At 35.7% G+C, this 23,259-nt stretch overlaps 1 long non-coding RNA gene across 5 annotated transcripts in view; it reads left to right on the top strand.

Annotated features, from left to right (window-relative positions):
* Positions 1–18,603, top strand: part of LOC132686320 (uncharacterized) — a 390,554-nt gene extending 371,951 nt beyond the window's left edge. For all 5 annotated transcript variants that reach the window (XR_014136398.1, XR_014136397.1, XR_013553086.2 and 2 more), the window contains 2 exons: positions 7,157–7,335; positions 16,549–18,603. This is a non-coding gene — a long non-coding RNA (uncharacterized LOC132686320). The remainder of the gene's footprint in view (positions 1–7,156; positions 7,336–16,548) is intronic.
* The last annotated feature ends 4,656 nt before the right edge of the window (positions 18,604–23,259 follow it).

Below are 23,259 nucleotides of genomic sequence, written 5' to 3'. Positions count from 1 at the left end.
GAAAGAGAAAGCCAAAGTTTTAAAGTCAGGTATAACTCTAGAGCAATTCCTATTTATCCTAATGCTTTATTCCTTCCTTCATAATGCCTGCTCTATGCCAGGCACTATATGTTGATAATTTCTGGTTAGGTGTGACTCATAATAAATACATATATACCCACATTCATAAATGGACAGAGCTGAGATACAAATTAAACATGGTGACATTATGGGCAATGGCTGGGGGATGGCGACTACTTTAGGACTGGTGACCCACAAGACTTTTCTGAGGTGGTGACATTTAAATTGAGATTTGCAGGTCAAGAAGGAAATAAGCATAAGAAAATAAAGGGGGAGCAACTGTGACCATAATGTAGAGGTAAATCTTGGGATAGTCAAGGACCAGAGCATAGACTACCGTTACTATTGCTTAATGACAGGAAATGAGATGAGAGGGGTCCAGTGAGGCACCAATCATACAGGGTGTTGTTAATCAGCCAAGCCATTTGGATTTATCCTCAGTGTTGTGGAAGACCTTGGAATATTTTAAGTAGAATAGCATAATCTGGATTTCATTTTAAATGGTTTCCTCTAGCTGTTTTTCAGGAAAATGGATTGTAGGGGAAGGGAAAGCAGGTAAACAATTCATAAGGATTATGTGTGGATATATATTTGTATGTGCAGATTCACAAACAGTGATAAGCATATTGACTTTACGACATTTATATTTTAAAGAATGTATTTATTATAATGATAATCTCAAAATTGTCACCTTGCAGAAAAGCACAATTTTAGAATATACACTTTAAAAACTCTCAGTGAAAAACTGTTGCAAAATAAAATAGAAGATATTTTACAAGCATTTTAGCAAACAGCATTATGAAAAGCATATTTACCACAACATAGAATTTAAGATGTTCTTTTAAATAACATGTTGTGACTTTTTTGACAATAGCATTTCACATGCTATAGGATGCATGCTTTAAAGTAATTTTCCACAATGACAACACAAATTCTAGCAAGTGAACACGTTGTTGATGTAGACTGATTTTATAGCAGTTTCTTAATGCTAACTCTTTTTTTTCATGCTAAGAAGAAGCATATTAAAGGCTAAGCCATCAATTCGTTGTGCAGCTTTTATTCATCTTGTGTATTTTAGAGAGTTTTTGAGATACAGAGTGCTACTTTGAAATCTCTAATTGCAAAGGATCATTTCCATCCTATTGTTGGCAATTTAGGATTGTATATAAAACAGATTTGCTGTGATACTACTTCTTGGTTCATACAGTGGAGATCTGAAAATGTTCTTTTGTTAAATCACAGTCCTGCAATTGAATAATTTTTAAATCAGTGAATATTTTGAAAAGTGTTCTGAATCTAAATTACATTTAAACAGTTTTTAGAACAATTTAATATCTCTGAATATACTGGCACTTGCTACCATTAGAGAATTAGCCAATTTGTGTAGACTATAGATATTGTAATCATGCATTCTCAGTAAGCTAGCAGATGAAGTTACATTCCCAGCGGAATACATTGTGAATCCCCTTATATTATAATAGCATTACCATATGTAATATTAAACATTATTACAATCCTCTTTAATGTTTGGCATTTCTTGTGAAAGCATAAATCCTTTTCACATACGATGTGGTTGTTTTACAAAACATACACACAACCCTAGACTGTCTTCATGCTAAATAGAAATTCCTTTCGTATGACTTACTGCTTTTACAGATTTTGTTTTGCAGAATTTAAAAAGGTTAAATTTACCAAACTAGGTTCCTGTCGTTGCTAATTAAAGTCACATTACCAATACAGACAACAGTTTTGAGTAAAACAGGTAGAAAGTTCATTATAAATAGAGAACTGAAAAATCATAGACCACAAAGAAATGAAACTAAGCTTCTTTAGCTTTACATGAATATCTAAGACTTTGTGAAACTTTTAGGAAAACTGTCATCATTTATGTAAAAGTTAATTTCTGAATACTTTCATGTTTTCTCTAATGCCATCCATTTCTATAATGCTTTTTAAAGCTTCTGATGTTTCACAGTGCAAAGCAGTCTAGAGCAGATCTACAAAAAATAAATATTTGGAAATTTGAGTCTATTTCTCTGCAATCTTTTCTAGTCTAATCAGATACCCACTGAACTTTGTCACATTTTTTTTGAAACAAAGTTAAGCACATATTTTAATCTTCCCAGTACCTAAAGTTTTAAACTCAAATATTTTGTAAAGTTTTATCAATTTATTAAAAATATTTATTAAGCTACTAACACATGCAAGGCAATGTGCTAGGTCCCTTGACATTAAAGATGAATCAAACACAAATTCTGTCTTTTAAGAGGTTAAGGTCTAAAAGACAAATTATACATTTACAATAAAAATGTGGGAAAAAATGTTCCTTAGAGCAGGTTTGATAAGATGTTGGAGTAGAGAAATGGGAAGTATTGCTTTCTAAGACATGAGGGGATTTCTCAAGATCTGTGGCACTGAGATGTAAGATATGGTGTAATTAAAACTCTTGGTCATATGGAAGAAGACTTTTCAGGTGTGAGATATAAAGTATTAGTTTTTTATTGCTGTTTAAGAAATTACCACTAATTTGCAGCTTAAAGCAATGCACATTATTTCACAGAACTATCGGCCTGGAATCGCTAAGCTGAGTTCACTGTTTAGGGTCTCACAAGATTGCAACCATGGGTTGTCCAGGAATGCAGTCTTATCTGAGACTTTGATGGGGAAGGATCCACTTTGGTTGGCAGAATTCAGTTCCTTACAGTTGAAGAACTGATTACTTCCGTTTGTTTTTGGTATTCAGCCTAGAGATGCCCCTCTGTTCCCTGCCATATGGGCTATCCAATGTGAACCCCACAACATGGAAGTGTAGCTCTTTTAACCCAGTCAGGGAAAGATAGGCTCCAACAAGATGGTCACACGGTGTTCTATATGCAATCACAGACATGTAATTACAGGCCTCTTGTCTCATTTGTTGTATTCTATTTGTTAGAAGTAGATCATAGGTCGTGACCCTGCTCATGGGACAATATTATACAAGACCATGAATACCAGGTGATAGGGATTATGGGAAGACACTCTAGAGTCTGTCCACCACAAGGTAGAAAGGTGAAAGTTTTGATTTCGTTGTGAAGGGTGACACATGACAGTACAATCAGGTTGGGAAAGAAGCTTGGATTCAGGTCATGGATGAAATTGAATTCCCACCTCTGGAGGTGGACGTTATTTTATGTACAAGAGGAGACCACTGTAATACTTTTGAACAAAGGAGGAAAATTAATGGAAGTAGGCTTCAGAAAGTTTAATCTGGAAATGGCTTCTAAAATGGATAGGGATAGAAAATAATTGGTTTAGGGGAAAAGTGAATAATTTATTAACTTGTTGAAAGAACAAATTAAATAATGAGTATTGTTGTAGAAAAAATGACCAGATTCAGAATTTAAAATAAAACTTTGGTCATTACACTGCATTACAAAAAGTAAGGGTGATCAGTCTCTCAGCAGTTTCTTAATAGATCAAAATTACAGACTTCCCTTTATCCATGAATGCAGTGTAAGAGGCTCTTTGGAAATGCCTCTGTAAGGAGAGATGGGGCTATGAGACACTCAGGTGTGGGAGATGAGCCCTCCTGATACTCAACAAGGGAAGGAAAGATGGACTTTGTACATGTAAGTTAGCATCTTCTATAGGCTATACATTTTAAAAGATTAACAGTAGTTCATCTAAGAAAATACTAGGTATGTATTATTTTGCAGAGATTTTAAATTTGTTCTCTATTGATAAATAGCACTATCAATTAGGAAAACTGATTGCTAATTTTTTCATGAGCAACATATGAGAGAAGTGGAAATCAGCATAAAGAAGAGTGACAAATGGAAATAGAACCTGACAATAAAGGGACATCACAGAAAGATAAAAATAATGAATATTTTGAGCCCAGAAGATTACGAGATTAGTGGTAACCAAAAGGATAAGGAATGTTGGTAAGGCATTAGGTTTTAAGGTGAAGAGAAAAAATTAATTTGTACATAATAAATGTAAAGGATTTCCAGAACTATAAGTGAAGCTGTATAGTGCACACTTTGAAATGTATGCTAGAACCCATGAGTCAGCTGGGAGTAGGCGGGTAGACTCTTCATAGTCACTAGGTAAGAGTGGCAATGAGTGTGTAAGATTGAGTGAGGTCATCAAGGGAGCAGGTATAGTGAGGGAAGGACGAGGAACTCATCTTTATAAAATTCCTATATTTCAAAGATGGAATGAGGAAACAGAATTGAAAGAACTTGTGGGAGCAGAAACAGAGAGCATAGTCATAACAGTAATTCAACAAACAAACTAATACAAGAGAGTGCCCAAATTGGGAATGTTTCTCAAAGGAGAGGATAGTCTAAACAGGATCTGCATACTTAATTCCACTGAAAAGGCAGGCAAATTTCATTGGAGCAAGTCAAGTATGAAGTAATAGGAAGGGGTGGGACAGAGGCAAATGAAATGTATGTATCTTATATTAAATTTTTAATTTTTTTTTAATTTGTCTTTATTTTAAGTAGGTTCCACCTCCATTATGGGGCTTGAACTCACAACCCTGATATTAAGAGTCACATGCTCTACCAACTGAGCCAGGTGCGCCATAAAGTCATTTGCTTTAAAATAAATAGATTTTTTAAAACAATGCCCATATATAAAATTACACTTATAATCTTAATTTGGTCTACACTAATCCAGTTTGTGATCTCTGGGCTAGAATTTAAAAAAATGATTCAGAGAGGAGAATAAAAATGAAATTGAAGAATACCCTTGAGTTTGCAAATAAGAGGTCCTTTGAGGTATATAAATAGTGAAGGCAGAACCCAAAGTACAAGATTTAAGAAGAAAGTGGGTGATCCGGAAACAAAAAGCTTGTCCTACGTTATTGGCAACCTAAAACTGGGGAAAACTATCTCAGGTAGTTGTGAAGGCAGCCATGGAAGGTCATAGCTGGTTTTGGACAACAAGTAAATAACAAGGCTAATTACCAAGTGTTCCAATTAGAGCTGACTCAGAGCTGCGTGAGACAAATACAATAGTCAGAATTGGGAAGTGGGAATTCAAATAATGAATTGGCAGGAGTACCAAGGGAGCAGAAGTCCAGCTAACCTTAGTGGGTGGTTCCTTGCTGGTTTGTAGGCTACTTCAAAATTTGCTATTCATCCCACCTTGCCAGTCTCCCTAGATCTTCACATGCACCCAGATTATCAGGGAATAGTTTACCTTCGGAAGATGAAGGGAAGTTGCTAAGTGGACAATTGTTTGATCAACTATTTGTGTGCTGGGAGTTTGGATTTTTATTTTTAGGAAACATGAGTCATTCACAGTGGTGGACTGAATGACAGCAGCAATGGGGAAGGAGCTGCATTCCAGAAAGAGAAGGGATGCGTGATAAAACTGGACCCTGAAATAAGAAGCTGGAAGATGGAATTAGGGTCATGGGTGGAGAGATTAGCTTTTGAGACATAAAACAGCACTTTCTCTAATTCTGAGGAGAGAGAAAGAAGAGAATGCATGGGGATAGAGATACATTTGAATTGGGGCAGATATATAGTGAATAAGCTCATACTGGAAAGCTCTGGTCTCTTAAGTACCAGGAAAATCACATAAAATATTGGGAAGGGTGGAATCATAGATTACCTGCGCATTCCCATGTTAGGCTTTCAATTTTATCCTGATGAAAATGTGTGGTTTTCATACTGCTGAACGACAACTCCTGTTTCCCAGTTTGTGTGGCTGATTTCATGCTCTTTCCTTGGATTCAGTCCTTCAACAAAGATTTATGGAGGTTCTACAATGTGCCATGTGGCATAGGTTTTTTTCGATCTTTATAGTTTATTTTTATGAGTAGAAAAGTATATTTGCTCTTTGTGAAAACCTAAAGAAAATAAAAATGAATAAAATGTCATTCAATCATTGAGTATTTCTTGAGCCTGTACCATGTTCACACCCTCTAGTAGAAGTTAGGTCCACAGTGGTAAACAAATAGGTAATGACTCTTGCACTATACAATTTATAATTTAGTGAAAGAAACTAAATTTTCCCCAGACTTTCCCCTGTCACCCTTCTCCCCAGGTAAACGTTCAATAGTCTTGTGTGTATTCTGCCAGTTGCTTTTCAGATTTAATATAATTTTGATAATTTTATCACATCCTGACAGTTACATTTTTCATGTTTGCTAAGTAGAGATTAAGGCTTCTTCGTGCCCTATTCGGGAACTAATTTTGACGTTTTAGACAAAGATGGCCCAAAACGGATGACAGAGGAGACTGGAGCTAGGATGGATTGCAAATATGATCCCTCTCTGTACAATCTCTCTTAAAATCTTCTTAGTTGAAGCTGTAGAATGAAAAAGGTGCATTTACATGAAGTAAAACACATTAATTTATTCCATCAAATTTTGAGTGCATACTTTGAAGACGATGATGTTCTAAATGCTATTCACTCATCAAAGCATATTTCCATGAAAACCTATTTTCTTAGGAACAAACAAAACCTGTAGAGAAGAACTAATAATAGAGACTGTTGTTAAATCAGTAATTTTCCAGGTTAAACAAGGGGGAAATTAGGATTCTGAAAGGGAAAAGTAAGAGAAGTAAGAGAAGAAATTTCAGCTAATTTAAGGGTGGGTAGGCAAATTTCTGGATTTCCTTCTGGCTGCAGTTGTATACGCACTTCTTAGTTTCACTCTTGCCTTATATTGGGGTAGTGACACTATCTGTTCTCTATGTCTGGTGGTTGAAAAGGGATTTGTACATTGGGGTGCATGGAAAAAATAGATGCAAGATGACAGAGCTTTACAGATTTGTTTATTTTGGGTTGTCGTAATCCTTCTACCCTTTATTCCCATTCAAACTGCCTTAAAGTCCCATCTATAGGAAACTACACAGAGTATGTGACATTGGTGATTTTGCTTACTCTGCTAAAGAGGAATGTAAGAAATACCTATGGTGTATGTCGCTATAATTTATGACACCGAAGTGACAATAACTTTAAGATACAGGATAGAATCCAACTACTTAGAGTCAAATAGAAGATGAGCTACAAGTACATCATTTTGTTGGTATTTCTATCTCCAATACTCCAAAAATTATTGCTCATGCAATTTTCTCCATTTTTTACTTCCTAGAAATGTCATGTATAATCCAGCATAAAATGGAGACAATTTGTGCACTTCTTACTCAGTGTGTTACTGTGAGAATGATGTTCCAAGATCATCAAAGTTAAGTGCTTAAATATTCAATGCATATCAGCTCAACAAACATTTACTGAATACCCAATATTATGGCTACACTTCAGGAAGTTCTGGTAAGTACTATAAGAGGGAGATTAAATCAAAACAGGCTCAAGAGACGACTTTTTGCTGGGCAGGGCTGGTTGATGTTGATTAATTCTTGTACAAAGGGCTAACAAATCTCTTTGCTTTCCATCATCCTTATAAAGGAAAAATAAGAGTCAAAAGCTAAAAGTAAACTAACACACAAAAATATGATTTAGGAAATTTTATATATCAGCTTTACACTGCTTTGAAACAGCAAACATAGCTAAGTGTTCTGTCTCATTTGCTGCCAATAAGAGGCTCATAAGTGGTGGGGATTTTTATCACAAAGTGTTTTCAGAAGGGATCTCAGTGACATTTCAGTTTGATCCTCTTATTTCTTTAGGGGACCACTCTGATTTTTTTTTTTTTTTTTTTTTTTGCAAGATAGGCAGTAGGCACATAGGAAAAACTTTCTGTATCCCATCTCTCAAGTTTTTGGTATTCTCGGGCTAAGGAAGAGTTAATCTGCCTTCAGGCATATGCCCACAAAATATCTTCTCACCCCTGTTTGTATTTAAAGAATGACATCTCAGGGACAGTGAAATGTGACTCTCTATGTTCCAGAAATTCCTTCATCTATTCATTCGTTTATTCAACACTAGTATTTGTTGAAATGTACTATGCATGAAGCCTTTGGGAGAAGAAGAGTTATATAGGGAAATATAATAGAGAATGTTAAGGCTAACACATAAATTAAGAAAGTCCAACCCTGGCTTGAACCAGCAAGGATGGGAAAGGATACTGAGACTGAAGACGCAAGAAATCATGTGAAGTGTGTGTGTGTGTGTGTGTGTGTGTGTGTGTGTGTGTGTGTGTTCTCAGGGAGTACCAAGCAGGTGAACAGAACATGCAAAGTTTCAGACACCAGCAAAACCTCAGAAAACCTTCAGGATTTTGCAACCTCTTGTTAAATTACAATTTGAACGTCAGGTGTGGTGGGATTTACATATGTATGTGCACCCAAAGAATGGGTGCGTAAGTGGGGAAAACAAACTTTGCTATATAAATACATGCTAATTTGCTTGATGGGGACAGACTGTGGGGGGAACTTAGATCCCCAAGCATTGTGGTCTATAAACTGAGTCTAGCTCTCTGAGATACTGCACAGTAATTGCACAGTAGTGGTTACAGTGGTTACATCTGGAGACAGATGGCTCTGGTTCTGAACCCGGATCTAGCTGTATGGCATCTAGAAACTTAGTTCACCACTCAGCCTCAGGCTTGGGATCTGTGAATTGGGGATAATAGTGTATATCTTAAAAGATGGTTACATGAAGTGAATTAGTGTATGTAAACAGCTTGGGACTTTGCCTAATGTACCTCCTGCATAAGTGTTATTTTTTATTAACGTTACCCAGCGTTGTAGCAAATGTATGACAAGAGAAAAATAAAGCCATCTGACTGGGGAATGTATGCCCTGATCATCTCATGCTATGGAGAATAGTTTATTGCTAAAGAAAAAATAGTTCAACAAGATTCTCTTTAGTAAAACCAACAAATGGCAGCTTAATAGACAGATTTTGCTTTAAAACGTGGAGCCAAGTTGAAGAAAATACATTTTAAAATAACTAAAATGGGCCTTCTTCTTTTTTTTTAAGAATATCATGCTCTAAACCCAAGAGCCCAATTCTTCTTGAGAACTGTTTTGAAATATGGCCCATTTTTAAAAGTTTCATATTTTATTATTTATCCCCTTGGAGCTCCCAACTTTCAAATAAAAGTGAATGTATTTCTTTTAAATAAGAGGAGGTCTGTGCTGTGCACACATCTAGATTCTGATAGTACCAAGGGAATTTTTTTCAAACAGCAGTTCATGTTCAGCCAGTGCCAAACGGAACTTAAAGCTCAAAGGGTTTGACTAAATTTAGAAACCACAATGTTCAAGTGGTTCTAAATTCGACAAAGCCAACTAGAAGCTAACCAAAATCCTATATAAAATGATTCTTTCCCATTGTGACAACAGATAGGGCAAGATGTTATTATCCTACATTTAGGAAAATCAGACCAACAACAAAATACGATTAAATTAAAGTTGAACCATAAAAGAAATGTGTTGATATTCCAGAATACAGAATTATCTTCGGGAAAATTCTCAGTGATCTCTCTAGTAAGTTATAAAGTTGAAAATATTGAAAATACTGATCAGATTAAAGGGAGAAAAAAAAACCTGTTCCTTCCAAGTCTCTTCCAAGTTTTGGAGCAGAAAGTTTTAGTTTTATTCCATATAATAGGAAAGCTGAAACCCTAAACTTTCTAATTGTGTGTCTACTTTACTTCTGAAAATAATTTGTCACAATATTCCTTGAACATTAACATCATTGTTAAGAACAGCTGATGTTTGGAACACTTCATAATATAAAAATTGAATTGTCCACCTGGCTACCCATGTCAGTGCTATGTATTTCACATGCTTTATTATACAATGATCAAAACTGATTCGGTCATTTGCATTTTCTATATTTTAAAAATTTTGCCTGAAGTTTTGAATTATTGAAGAAAGCGTTGCTTTTTAATCCCAGAACACATTCTTGCTGCATTCATAACACTACCATCAAGGACAGAGGTGATCTACCAGTTTTCTTTCCCAGGGTGAAAATTCCAGGCTAAATCAGAAAAGGTTCAATTAACTACTAATACTAGGGATGCACCTATAATGATTGTGATACAATTACGTTTAAGACCCATGCAAATGCAAATAATGCAATTTTCAGTTTACTTACAAAGGAAAATATAGAATGTGGCATTCATTAAGTTTTTCTAGTAGTGAAATGATGGGGCTTTAAAGATTGTAGTGGTACTGGATTTTACTAAAGTGGAAGCTACAAAAGCAAGTTAATTTAGAGTAAAGTCAAAGGTGAAAGTAATGTATTTTCTGAGAGGAAGAAAGTCACCATTTTTAAAAACCACTTTATGGTCTGAACCAACCTTTAAAAGAGCTTGGTTTCCCTGCATGTCTCCTGGCCCTTACACTAGCCTAAAGTACAACTACCTAACATTCCTAAGGTAATCTATTGAAGTAAGAGTTTGTCAGTTCAGAATTCTTTTTTCTTTTAAAATGTTTATTTATTTTTGAGAGAGAGAGAAAAAAAAAAGAAAGCGAGCTCGGGGGAGGGGCTGAGAGAGAGGGAGACACAGAATCCGAAGTGGGCTCTGTGCTGATAGCAGAGAGCCCAAAGTGGGGCTCAAACTCACGAACCACAGATCATGACCTGAGACAAAGCCAGGTGCTTAACCCACTGAGCCACTTAGGTGCCCCCAGATAATTCTTCTGATCTATTACAAAAATATCATCAATAGAAATAAAATGTTTAAATGATTTTTTTTTCAAATTAGATTATTTCTGATGAGTACAATTTCTGATTTTTATAACATGCCTACTAAAATTCAAATGCAGATGTCAAAAGGCTTAAAACTGTCCTGAAACCTCCCAAAGAATGTATAGACATTGAGACCAATGAAGTTTTAGACCAGAAAGTTTTAGTTTTATTCCACATAATAGGAAAGCTGAAACCCTAAACTTTCTAATTGTGTGTCTACTTTACTTCTGAAAATAATTTGTTACAATATTCCTTGAACATTAACATATCAATAATTAATTTTGGATCATAAATTTGTACTGAAAACACGACCAAGACTGCGTTTTCTGGTGATTATTTATCTTTAAATTTATCATGCAGTATTTGGACTTAGTATAAAGAGCCTACATTAAATCATACTGAATGAATTGGAGGTAATTGCAGGTCATTATTTACTGCTTATAGGTGGGTCAAAACATTTGATTTTAGGATTAAGAAGAGTATGTTGAATATTTTTCTTATCGCAAGTATAATTCATTTTCATTGTCAGGACTTAGAATATGCAGATAAGCAAAGTAATGGCAATATGTCCAGAAACAACTAACATTAATATAATTGGGGAGCATAATTTTTTTTCATGTTTATAATGTGATTTTTATTGGATCTAATCAAGAGAGGAAACCATGAATAATTGAGTGGAATTTCCAAGAATTTAAGAATGCAGATCTCTAATTTTCCCCATATCTAAGATAGTACATAGCATGCTGACAACAGTCAATGAATATTTTTTGAATAAACAAATGAAAATGTGTGCTGAAGAGCCAACATAATAGAGTAAAAAAAATAAAGTACATTATTGTGAAATTTGTGGACATTGAATGTAAAAAGGAGACAATACAAAAACTTCTAGGGAGATAAGCTGGGATAAATGGGAACTAGAACATAACATCTAGACTTCTTTTTTTTAATGTTTTTTTGTTTTTTGTTTTGTTTTTTTTTTTTTTGCTCAGAGAGAGAGCATGAGCAGGTGCAGGGGAGGGACAGAGAGAGAGGGGAACAGATGATCTGAAGCGGGCTCTGGGCTGACAGCAGAAAGCCCAATGTGGGGCTTGAACTCACAAACCATGAGATCATGACCTGAGTTGAAGCCGGAGGCTTAACCAACTGAGCCACCCAGGAGCCCCATATCTAGACTTCTGAAGGGAATTTAATTTCAATATAAAATTCTAGGCCCTATTAAAAATAATCAGAGCAGAAGAGTTAAATGATGCCAACGTCAGATATATGAGATCTCAAACTATGTTACTTGTGATACAATCTTTTGTGGGAAGATGTACTCACCAAAATAATGGAATAAATAAATAAGGAAGATAGAATAATAATAAAAGTTTTCTGTTATCTCCTTCTTCAATCTCCTTATTACTAAATAATATATATTACTGCTATCAATGATTTCCTATTATGTAACACAATTAGGCAGTTTTGCACTGTGATACCAAATGCCCACATCTCCTCTCTGCTGCTTCTTGGTAAAATTATATCACAAATCACAATTTTTATTTAAATTTTTTTAAATGTTTACTTATTTTTGAGACAGAGGGAGACAGAGCGCGAGTGGGGGAGGGGCAAAGAGAGAGGGAGACACAGAATCCGAAACAGGCTCCAGGCTCTGAGCTGTCAGCACAGAGCCCAATGCGGGGCTCGAACCAATGAACCGTGAGATCATAACGTGAGCCGAAGTCGGACACTTAACGACTGAGCCACCCAGGAGCCCCCAATCAATTTTTATTTTTTATTTTTTATTTAATTTTTACTTAAATCACACCTCAGTGTTTCTTTTTATTTTAACCTCAGAGGACTACAGCTTTTTGTTACAATCTGAGTTATTACTTGATTTTTTAAAAGCTCTAACACATATTTGTTTAATTTTTTTTAAGAATTGAAACAGGCCGGGGCGCCTGGGTGGCTCGGTCGGTTGGGCGTCCGACTTCGGCTCAGGCCACGATCTCGCGGTCCGTGAGTTCGAGCCCCGCGTTGGGCTCTGTGCTGACAGCTCAGAACCTGGAGCCTGTTTCAGATTCTGTGTCTCCCTCTCTCTGACCTTCCCCCATTCATGCTCTGTCTCTCTCTATCTCAAAAATGAATAAACGTTAAAAAAAATTAAAAAAAAGAATTGAAAAAGTTTTGTGTTTTGATGAAAACAATTGGGGCTAAAAGGAGAAGGTTTTCTATGTGAGAAGATATCATGAGCAGATACAAAGAAATGTTGAGGCACACAATTGCTGGTTTCTGTGACTCCATCACTCAACTGAACTATTTCAGTGTGGTTTCTGTTGATTTCTCTATCACCCTTCTTTCCCTTTAATCCCATCCTTCACAGAACTTCCAAAATTATCTCCTAATCACAGATCTGGTCATTCACTCCTTTGCTCAAAGCCCAGAACAACTACTCCCTGACCACATTAAACTCCTCTGTGTGACATTTAAGTCCCTAACCAGTCTAACTCCAACCGAACCACACACGTTTATTTCTTACTCATCAATGTATTAAATCTCCATTCTAGTTATAAATGATTATTTTCTCAACTCTAAAGAAGACAGTCCTTTCACATTTCTATAAGTTTCAAGGCTGGTTTCCAGGCCTGGAGTACCCGCCTTGCACTCTCCCTCTTCAGCCTACCTTTATTTTCCATTTTCCCAGACATGAAAATCCTGTAGGCCCAGAAACCTTCTTGAGTCATCTGAATTGACATATTACTGTTTTTCCTCCTATGCTCCCACTGTATACTCGACCCCCATAATAGCACTGGCAGCATTCTACCTTAAATCACCGAACATAACGCATGACAAATGGATCCACAAGAAAGCACTTTTGTCCTTGAGGGGAGAAAAGGTGTCTTTTCCAGAATTCGCTCTTCCTTGAATGTTTATCACTGTGTGTACTCAGAGCAGATACCCAACAACTGTTGAGTTTTACACAGAAGTTTGAAAACGTGTAAAAACGCACATGCTTATTTGCTGTTAATACTCAGGATGAATCTATCAAAGGCAGTGGCCACAGTATTCTAACTAGAAGAGTTTTTTGTGTTTTGCCATTTGTTAGGAGAAATCCAAGATGCAGCCAACTGATTGTTTAAGGCTTTGAACTACTTGTAAAACTATTCCCAAAGTTCTAATAAAATTTAGTTTTGAATAAATTATTCAAAAATAATTAGGAAATCCCCAATTATAATTTCCCAAATACATTAGAATGAAAAATTAAGTACATTTAAAAAATGCAAGGTCTCATTGGCAATATTGCTAGCAACCTTTTTATTAGCCAGATCATCTGCTGGATTCAGTGAGCGATACAGCAGTGAGCAACCTTTGTAAGTCTAAACTGATCTTCCATTGGAGATCTTTCCATTTTAACACTGAATTTTTTGTCTTAACTCTCATCCTTTTTTTTTTTTTTTTTTTTTTTTTTGGTCTTCTTAACTCTTGAACTTTCTATGTAGTTCAGGAAGGATAGTGACACTTTGCTACATTTCTTTCCTTATCCACTCATTCTCTTTGTTCTCCAATAACTTACCAGTTAGCCAAATAACTCAACCTTCAGATTTGAGTAAGAATACTTTTCAAAATAGTTCACTTGACCGTATAATGTAGCACATGTCAATAAGAGGAAACCTAACGTCTTTTGCAATGAGCTTTTAAAGCAGTTCCCTACCTTCTCTGTGTCAAGTGCACTCAGAACAGATGCGACCAAGGCATGCTGGGCCATTTCCCGATGCCCTAAATGCAAATCAAAAATGGTTATTACAGGGGAGGAGAGAATTTTCTCTTCACTCATTTTAAAATCTTCTCCTGAAAACATAAGGAAACAAAGCCAACTTTGATAGGTCAGTGTTAAAAGGAGAAATTAAACGTGCTGCCAGTGTTGTTCTAAAAATTAGGAGCATCACAGATTATACGTAGCTCAACATTCCTGAAATGATTTTCACTTCCCTGCTACGTATGAGTAAATTAGGACAACACTTTCATATATACCAGCTTGGAACTATTTGAAATGTAAAAACATTTGAATTACAGAAATTAAGAAATGAGTAACAAGTAAATATCAATATAAATTATTTACCAATAGACATTTTAAATATTTCTGCAACAATTTCCTATTTTATAAACATCTATACTGCGTACCATCTGCTGATACTTATTTTAATTCATAAAAAGACTATATTTAAATCAAAATGTAAGTGACAGAATCAGAACAAAAGAGAAAGGGCAGGAGAATAAACTGAACAAATTCCAAATATGACTTCTAAAGGCAGACAATATAAAAGCTATAATCTTAGTTTAAGCCTCACACTCTTTAAACACAGTAATTATAGGACATCTGCTGGGAACACAGCTTTGCTATTGGATAACATTAATTGCCCTGTAATATTTCCTGACACTCCCCAAAATATGCCCCATTGCTAATAATTCATTCACATTTCAGTACCATTATTAGCTACTAATTCAAACAATCAAGACAAAGACAACGAATGGATGACCTTGAACAATTACCCACTCAGTGAACAGAATTTATTTTGTGCTTTTTGTGCTTTTCAAAGATGTAACTGCTTTACTGAGTCTGTGAATAGCAAGCACTCCAAAATCAAGCAAATGCAAACAAGGGGAAAAAATTGTGGCATAAACCTGAGGTTCTTTCTCAGCGTTCTTAGAATATTGATAAAATATATCCATATGGTATGCTTTCTATAGGAAAAATAAAAAAAAAAAGAAGAAGTGTGAATTCAAGCAGAAAACAAATTATTTTTATAATCGAGAGACAATTCAGTCATGGATAGTCAAGTATACATTTAAATGGTTATATATTTTTTATTTCAACCTGTGAGAACATTTAAGAATCACATAAATTTAGAGCCAGAAAAAACATTCACTTCTCACAGCAAAATAGTGGGAGTTTAATGGGCAGCTCCTCAGGGGGCCCCTTGTGCAGAATATTTTAAACACAGTCTGCCAAGTTAACACTCCCTCCTCTTCACCACCTCCTTGTTTCTCAAGAAATTTGAATTTTTAAAGAAATGTTGTACTCTTGGCCTTTTCTAATATGGAATGCATTAAGAGGAAACCCATAAATAAATGCTTACATATGCTCGTGAGACAGAAAGCAGACACCTCAAATTGATCTATTTGCCAACAAAGGGGAAAAGGAGCAGGCACAACTGAAAACTAAGGCAAAGGAAGTAATAAATGATATGGGCCAGTCGACATTCTCACTATATTTCTTGGATGTGTTGGGGAGCATATTCTGGTGTGGTGTATCCCAGCTAGAAATGCAAGAATAATAGGAAAAAATGGATTAGGCATGAGCAAGTCCTGTTGAGGAAAGAGTGTTGGCATTTGTTCCACTGTCTGAAAATCCCAGCAAAGAAAGTGAAATTATACACTGATCTAATATAAAATCCCAAAAAGAAAAAGCAAAGTTTGAATTCTTTCAGTGATCCGAGATCCTGGAAAACAATTCCTACAACATTAAAGAAGTGAGGAAAAAAATGCATCTATCTAACGAGCTTTCGTATATTGGAGCCTCTGATTCTTGTTCCTTTTTTTTTTTCCTCCTCTACTTTTAAAATTGTATTCTTTGTATGAAATTTATTACCACTGAAATTGATAATATGATCGTGTTACCTAATGTTTAGAGAAAAAGTCTTAGGAGGTGATGATTCCTAATTGTATCATTGTTCCCATCCACTCCCAGTGTAAATGTAATGCATTTCACAAGTTTTTCTATTGTTTTATTTTATCTCATAAAAAATTATATATATATCATATATATGTGTGTATATATATACATATATGTGTATATATGTGTGTGTATGTATTTTATATATTTTTTAATTCTTTTTTTCTTTGCAGATATTTACTGCCTTCAGGGATATTTTACACAGCATCAGAGAAGCTTATGTTAGAACACATGTTGTATCATAGACGAAAAACATTCGTAAGATTTCAAAAAGAAGAAGCAAAACAAACTGTCCCTAAATGATAAAGAAACAGAAGATTAGGAAGCTGAGAATGAGAGGTTGAGGAAGAACTTGAGGACATTCACTCCCCAACACTTGATAAGAGGTACATAAAATAAACAAAAAAACAAAAACAAAAACACGTTAAACTCTGACAGGGCCTAAGATGATCCGTAAAGTTCTAGGGTCAGTCTTTATGCAAAGCATTGAATAGGACAAAGTGGGATGATAATATGTTGGGTTCTACACTGGGACCTTTTCATACAATAAGGCTTTCTATGAAGATGTTACAATGTAGTTAGAGTGACAAAACAAAGAACATAACCTGAGTTTTCTTTACTGGCCTCAAAGTAGGTGTTAGTAGAGTTACTATCTAACTTGTACATATGCACATGTATTTTCCAAAAGTAGAATTCCCAGCTTGCTTTCCTCAAGGTTCCATCTTGGCATTTTTAGAAAAGTCAGAGAAGGGTCTACTCTGTTCTTCATGCAGTCTTCACAAGCCCTTGAATCCCTGCCCTCCCTTCCTCCACATTTCTCCACTGCCTCAAACACTCCTGTATGGTGGGGGTTTTCCCCACTACCATCAACCTATGCCCGCATGAGAAAATCCAATGTCCATCCCAAGGGTATGATCTCCCAGTGTTTTCCAGGTTTCTCAGGTTTGAGATTCCTAAGACATTCTAGGATTGCAATTGCTCTTCCCATTCTAAAGCTACAGGGAATATAACTTGTCCTTCCCTCCATATAACACATTAGCCCACACTAGCTCATCACCATTTTACAGATGAGAAACTTTGGCATAGCAAAGTTGAATGACTTGCCAAAACCACCCACATGGCAAATACTTATATTCACTGGCCTTAAATATGGTGCAAACTCTCAATGGACAGCCCTAAAATTGCCTGGATTCTTAAGAAGAGCAAAATTTGGGGTAATTTTAGATATCTGCTATACATCCCAAACTGTGAAAGCAATATAGAAGTCTGTACTGATAATAGGCACCCACAGAGCAAGGTGTCAGTGGGAGGGAGAAGGAGCCCTAGAGGGACTCCTGAGTCCTGAATTTATTGAATCCACATTACTTCTTTTCCTGGAATTACCATCCACTCTTGAGAATGACCCAGGTCAAATGAGCACCTTCAGATTGCTGAGTAAAATCCATGAGCCTTTCGTCGTGGCCCCTTCACTGCAGAAGCACCTTTGGGCTTCACTGTCCTAATCTGCAAACTTGAGCCAGCAGTGGTACCGCAAAATGACTAAAATCACAGCTCCGGGAGACAGCTCTGCCATGAGCAAGTTCCTTAACACCTCCTCATCTATAAAAGGGTTATTTCACAGTATCCCCATCACAGATTTGGTAGGAAAATTAAATTAGCTAGCATGAAGTGTTTAGAGCAATATCTGGCCCATGGTAAAGGGCTTAAGTATTATTAAAATTAATGTTATGGAAAAGACCACTTCATTCACGACGCGATGAGATGGGGAGTTTCAGAACCAGTTTCTTTTATTTATATACCTTTGGAGCCCACAAAACCTCATACCAAACCCATGTCATCTTGCTAGTTGATTTCTATTTGCTCCTGGCAAAGTATGCCTTTCCACATATAAAGAAAAATGTCCAGAATAGATACACTGGATATCCAATATCCAACTCTTGCAAAATAGCATTCTGATGAGAGGAAGGTAAATTAATCAGACTCCTGATGATTAAATCTCTTTGAAAATACACCGGGGGGGGGGGGGGAGGGCAGAAGCGCTGGGAAAAGTGAACCACGGCTTTGTAGAAACACATTTTTCAGCCAAATCCTAAGCATCACTCCACAAGCTCATGAAATGCCTTGGACATGTTTAAAAGAAAGCTTTGTTGAGCTACACAATTCTTCATCACTTTAGGGACCCTCAAATACATTTATATGTAATTTGCTTTTGCATGATTTTATTAAAAGAAGAAACCCTAAGTGAGTTTTTCTCATATTTGCATAATAAAAATATTAATACTTACTTAAAGGTCAATTCTAGATATGCGTTTTCCTATTTTAAATATTTGTATGCTAAGCATTTAATATTCCCAACATGTTTTCTGATACAAGAATCAAAGCAGTATCTCTACTAAATGACTCTGAACATGGCCCTTGTTTGGAAATAACCTGAAGTTCACTGTAGAGATTTTAGGCTGTTACTATTTTAGGAAATAAATGAATGCATTGGTCTATAGCCCACATTCCATTTTATCTAGAAAATTATATGCCACAAACCATAAGGCATATTTTTTCTTAATAAATAGTTGTGCAATGTCATGATTAACTGCATGGAAATAAGACAAGGGGGTGTTTTCCTTCCAGGAGAAGTAAAATTTCTGGAAAGGTAATTAATGGTCTTTTCTATTCTTAATTTTTTGAAAGAGCTATCTGTTTAAACTAAAAGTGTTTAGATTAAATTACATCTGCTTACTTGCAGTTTTGATATTTCCTTCTCAGAAACCAAAACGCTTTCCAGCTAAAGTTCAGGTCCTAGCATAAACGACATACTTCTGGTTTTCCCACATTTTATTTCAGATGTTGAGCCAAACTCAAATTAGATTCATATTTTCTCTTCTTTTTTTTAAGTCCCACAACCTCTATATGGGTATAGATTACGTCTGTTTAGAAAATTTTGTTGAGACTAGAAAGATAAGCAGTACAATATGAACTTTATAATTCAACTTACAAAATTATCTTTAAGTCAAAGCCATTTAAAAAGCAAAAATGAAATGAATCAAGGCTAGTATGTGGGTAAAGCAAATTTATTTAAATAAGGATGGACTTTAAAGGAAACACGACTTCAAGCAAAATTATCATTTTGCATCACAGATCCTACTATTGCTGAATATTCAGCATGTTTGACTAACATTCAGTAGTACATAATGCAAAGAAAGGCTTGTGCAATTGTTTTATGAAATATTTATTTAGGAAATGAAAGGATAGTTCAATTTACTAATCATATTCTTCAAGTAAGTCATTTGGAAATATTCAAATTTTATTATTTTATCCAAGCAGTCCTGTTCTTTGATCTCACATCTTGAACTATGCCCATATGGGGTACACAATGCTTTTGTTACTACAGACTCACTAGGCTTGTTCTCAAAGTATAATCTACACGGATCTTAGAGATAGCAGATTCCTATTTCTCATCTTGAACCCAAGGTTACCAGGTAACCAGATGAGTAAGTTCACGCAATACTGTGCACAGGAACCTGCTGCCAATAATGGAGAGAGTAGTAAGCAGATCAAAGGGGTCAGCAGAAAGAACAGCCAGAAAAAGGAAGTCCATAAAGTCAGAAAGACATGACCTAGGTTCATGTCCCCGCTCCAGTGCTTACTACCTTTACCCATATTGGAGTGTTAGGAATTATGTCATTTTAAGACTGTACTAGAGTAAAAGTTGTTAAAGGGACTCTGCACGTGGAGTAAATCTATAAGGGAGGACAGGGCCAAGCAAGGCTGGTTCTCATGATAGGACTCTGGAGCCATCTGTTCTGGATGCCATGCAGAAAATGAGAAGTGAATGCAGGGATCCTGACCAAACACTGTAGTTGAGAGAGTGGGGTTGATAGCAGGTGATGAGAAAGTAGCAAGCTTGTCTTGAAATAGAACTCGATCAAGTATTGACAAAGTCTACAAGGAAGACAGATGGATAGAAACATCTTTGTGAAGAAAGTGTCTAAAAGCAATAATTAGTTACAACTTCTAAAACAATGTAAGAATTCTCACCTAATTAAAATGTTGGCAGGGATAAATCTTATGAACTATTATTGATGCATAAATAAAAAAGCAGTAGCTTTTATCATAGAATGAATTTGTTTCCCGTGTATTAGGGGCAAGATATACTCATCCCAGAGTGTTAAAATTTGCAACAAAAAATGTATAATGTGTGTGCATGTGGTTTTATTTTATTTTTCTAAAGTTCTTTACAATTGTGTTAATATTTCACATACTTGTTCACTATATTTACTGTAATAAATATCCATACAGTCAATACTCTACACCAAACACCATATTAAGTAATAGGGATGAGAAAGCCCATTAACATTGGCTCTTGAGAATCTATGTTTAGCAGAAAGAGAGTTCACATATAAACATAGACGTATACTATAATATACTAAGTACTCATAGATTTTTTTTTAATTTTGTTTAACATTTATTTATTATTGGGAAACAGAGAGCATGAGCATGGGAGGGGCAGAGAGAAGGGGAGACACACAATCTGAAGCAGGCTCCTGGCTCTGAGCTGTCAGCATAGAGCCCGACTCTCGGCTCAAACTCCCAAACCGCGAGATCATGACCTGAGCCGAAGTCAGACGCTTAACCGCTTAACTGACTGAACCACCCAAGCGTCCCATAGATTTATAAACAAAATTCTATAGGAACACAAATGAGGAAATAATCCTTGAGGAAATAATCCTGATTGGGCAAGAGGGGAAAGAGTTTTAAAACAAATACACAGAGAACTTTGGTGTGGGCATCAAAGAACGGAGAGTATTCTATTCATTCTAGAGTATAAAATATTACTAGCAAAAATGTTTTAGCAATTATCTAGTTCAATTGCCTCATTTTAAAGATGGAGACTTGGATCTGTTAAGTGATTTTCTGAGTCATCAAAGTACAAGGCAAAGAGGAGTAAGAATCCAGGAGTTTTGGTTTCCAGGTTACTGGACTTCCTATTTCATACAGGACTCTGTTTCCAAATCAGTGTCTCCTTCACAAATTCCACCCCTATGTCCACTTCAGGTCACTAACTTACATTCATTATTGAAAAATAAAATACTTAAACTAAAATCTCTACTTAAAGGAGGCAATGATTGGGGTTCCCCGGGTGGCTCAGTTGGGTAGGCATTGGACTCTTGGTTTTGACTCAGGTCATGATCTTGGGACTCCTGAGTTCGAGCTCCACTTTGGGCTCGAAACAGTGCAACACCTGCTTGGGATGCTCTCTCTCCCTCTTCCTCTGTTCCTCCCTTGCTCCTGCTCTCTCTCTCTCTCTCCCAAAATAAATAAACTTTAAAAAAAATAAAGGAGGCAATGATTAAAGCAAAAATCTGGAAGTAATAATTTTAATCACTGTTTTAAGATACTCCTATTTATTTACTTCACTTGCTAGGAAATTTGATATTGTTTCTCTAGACAGTATTTAGTTTGGAACAAAAAGAAGTATAATTACTATTTACCTTTTTATTGACTGCCAGAAATCCTTAAATGAGTATTGCTTATTATTTAAAACATCCCTTGAAACCCATAACCATCTGATGCCCACTTGCTAGGTCTGGCAACTTTGAATTGGGCCTTTTGCCATTTTGACAGATGTTCAGAAATATAAGTAGCCAAAATACCATATATGTGCACTGATTGTGAAAGTTTTGGGTGTGATTCTAAGCTTAATCACCCACATGGTTTTCAATGCTGATTTACACAATCATGATGAAAGAGGGGAGCATGGTAAAAATGTCTCTTCACATGGTGGCTAGTTCTAGATGTTCCAAATCTTCTGCTGTTTTGTAGTTCTCTTTATGGATAGTCCCATCCAGTTTTAAAACTACAGAAAATTGCATTTTGCATATTTGTAGACTTCCATATATTTTAGCATATGCTTCTATTTGGATGTACCTGAATCCCAGAGCAGCCAGACAACAAATTTGGCACTCAAGTATGGAATGGAGCCATGTTCGGCTCTCAGATTGAGTGAGCAGCACATTTACATCATTTAGATTCATATTTTTCTTACAAGAAATAGGTATTATTGCAAGCTTGAATTTGAAGTTTAAGATCCAGTTGATTGCATTATTGATCAAATTTATACATAAGGTTTTAGCAGATTAACAAAATGGAGAGATGACTCCTCATATTATTTTGGCCATTTGAAATAATGAAATTAATTTGGCCATATGGTGACCAAATGGCAATTATTAACCGCTCATTAATTAGCTGTTATAATAGCATAAATATAACCATATATGGGTCAATTTGGTGAAGCTATTGAGGCTGCTTCTTCATAATATCAGGTATACAGTCTTTTTAAAGAAGCTGCAAAGTGAACTCAATTTCATCCTCACTTTCAAAATAACTAATATGAATATAGTTAGCCCATTAAGTAAATGCTGATATGGTCCTTGGTAGCAGTGGGTACATTTTAATGTATACTAATCATGTAATGCATACTAATACAATTTTAATGCATGTAAAATGTGTATTTATATTATGAAAATTGTCAATTTTATAAATGCTTCTTCTGGGTTCCATTAAGTATGGTTTTAATTTTTTTTTCCTTTTCAACCATTAATGAAAAATGATTTAACATTTGTTTCAACAATTATTCTGACAGAGAGCACAACAAAATGTCTGGGTTTTTTTCCTACTTAATTCTAGTGCATTGATTATGATTAATGCTAAAATTGTTTTTAGGTTTATTTATTTATTTTTGAGAGAGAGAGAGAATGGAGGAAGGGGAGAGAGAGAGGGAGAGAGAGAGAATCCCAAGCAGGCTCCATGCTGTCAGCACAGAGCCAGATGCAGCGTGCAATCTCATAAACTGTGAGAACATGACCTAAGCTGAAATCAAGAGTCAGAAG

The sequence above is a fragment of the Panthera onca genome, chromosome F1 (assembly GCF_046562875.1).
Source record: "Panthera onca isolate mPanOnc1 chromosome F1, mPanOnc1 haplotype 2, whole genome shotgun sequence".
NCBI lineage: Eukaryota > Metazoa > Chordata > Mammalia > Carnivora > Felidae > Panthera > Panthera onca.
The sequence above is the reverse complement of the archived record's forward strand: the minus strand, read 5'-3'. Positions and strand labels throughout refer to the sequence as shown.